We start from the raw sequence: 2,398 nt of genomic DNA on the forward strand, positions 1-2,398 counted from the left end.
CCCGCGCCGCCCAGCGCCGCGCAGACAATAGCGGCCGCCCCGGAGCCGGTCGGCGGGGATACAGGGACTCGCTCCCCAGAAGTGCTTCTTCAGAGGGTCGTCTGGACCCCTTTCAGGACAGCAAGACCCCGCCCCAGGTCCCGTCCAGGCAGAGAAATGACAGTCACTCGCTCCGGGCGCAAGGAGCGGCGCTGGCGGGGCAGTGGCGGCGGAAGGCGTTCGGGTGCCTAGGTCCCGGGTCTCGGCGCCTCGGAGCCGCCGCCCTCGCCGCCGCTGTCTGGCACCACCGGCTCGGGGCTGGCTTGCTTGCTTCTAGCCTTGCGCCCAGCGGCCGCTCCCGCCCGAAAGGAGCGTGCGGCGGGCTGCAGGCGCCCTCTGGAAGGCAGCAGAAGAAAGCCCCATTCAGTTTGAATTTGCAGAAATTTAATCCGGTCGCGGGCGGCGGGAACAGATGCGAGCTGCACTCCGCAGCCTGTGCACTTTCAAATCCCTCGTAGCCCCTCCTTCCCCGCGCGCCACAGCCAAACTCGACCCGTGTTGGAGGGGGTAGGGCCTGCGGAGCGGTGGAGTGGGCGGGGGAGCCGCCGGAGCGCCAGACTGGGGGACCCCGCGCAGCCTCGGAGACACACGCTCCAGAGTCACCCCAGTCAGACGGCTTTCGGCAGCGTGTCTCGCCCGTATTCTGGGCTAGAGCTGTCTGGACCGTTCGGCGGTGAAATTCCCCGCCAGCCGCACCCACCCCGGCCGGGAGAAAGGAGGAGACGGTCACCACCCCCGTGGACTGTGGATCGGGTGCCTGATACCTAAGCGAAGGCCTGGCACATAGTAGGGCCCTCTGGACATGGATGGATGGATGGATGGATGGATGAATGGATGGATGGGGGAGGTGGTAGGGTGTCTGTCTGCCCGGGCTCGCACGCAGACTGGATTGCTGTGTTGGAGGAGGAGTATCAGCAACAGTAATAGTAGCAGCAGCAACGTAGGAAGCAGTGCGTTTGCTGCCTCAGCTTGTACGTTTACACCTTTGCTTTCCATTCGAATAATACCCATGATTGCAGGCGGAGATGGACTCGCGCTCGCGGCTCCTGAACGCTTTTGTTCTGTGAGTGCTGTGACTGTGCCCATCGCCACAAACAATTGCAACTGCCCTCAAGACTCAGACCCGCTCCAAAAATCACAGCGTCCTCTTAAACTCTAATAAGAAATCTCCTAAGGGAGTAGACAGGGGCTTAGTGTTGTTGTTAGGTGCCGTCTAGTCTGTTCGACTCATAGCAACCCTACGTACGACAGAAGGAAACACTGCCCGATCCTGCGCCATCCTCATAATCATTGCTGTTTGAGCCCATCGTTGCAGCCATTGTGTCAATCCATCTCCTTGAGGGTCTTCTTGTTTTTCCCTTGAGCCTCTACCAAGCATGATACCCTTCTCTGGGATCTAGTCCCTCCTGATAATTTGTGCAAAATACATGAGACAAATCTCACCATTCTCCCTTCTAAGGAGCAGCATTCCGGCTGTACTTCTTTCAAGGCAGATTTGTTTATTCTTATGGCCAACCAAAACCCACTGTCATCATATCAATTCCACTCCTAACAACGCTGTAGGACAGAGTAGAACTGCCCTGTAGAGTTTCCAAGGCTGTAAATCTTCACAGAAGCAGACCTCCTCCTCTTTCTCCCGGCAGAGTGGCTGGTAGGCTCAAACCGCCCACTTTTTGGTTAACAGCAGAATCCTTTAATCGATGAGACATCAGAACTCCCTGTTCTGGCAGAATTTGGTATATTCAGTATTCTTCACCAACAACATAATTCAAAGGCTTCAATTCTTCCACCTTGCTTATTCATTGTTTAGCTTTCACATGCATATGAGGTGATTTGCAAAGTGCTACCTGTTGAGCAGCCAGATAAGAGGCTCCAACAGTCAATGCAAGCCTGATCACACATTAGAGTTGAAAAGGAAGATTCCATCCTAGGCAAGCGCCTTTCAAAGTTTACTCCACAGTAAACAGGTAGAGCATCCATCCTATGCTTAAGATGGGGGGAGGGCGGGAAGCAAACCACCACTATCATCAATTAGTATTTTAGAGACTCTGCCACCCCTCCAAAAAGTGACTTAGAGAAACACCTAGGTCTAACTTTAAATATGCTATTTTATAATCAACTGAAAGAAATTTGGTGGCACAATAGTTAAAGCACTTGGCTGCTAACCAAAAGTTTGATGGTTTGAACCCACCACCCACTGGGCAAGAAAAAGGTGTGACAGTCTGCTTCCATAAAGATTTCACCTTTGGAAACCCTATGGGGCAGTTCTACTCTGTCCTATAAGGTCTCTATAAGTCGGAATTGACTGGACAGCACATCAGTTACTTAAATGTTATAAGTCACCAGCCTTGCTATTATG

The sequence above is a fragment of the Orycteropus afer genome, unplaced genomic scaffold (assembly GCF_000298275.1).
Source record: "Orycteropus afer afer isolate SDZICR_OR568_19922 unplaced genomic scaffold, OryAfe1.0 scaffold00078, whole genome shotgun sequence".
NCBI classification, from domain to species: domain Eukaryota; kingdom Metazoa; phylum Chordata; class Mammalia; order Tubulidentata; family Orycteropodidae; genus Orycteropus; species Orycteropus afer.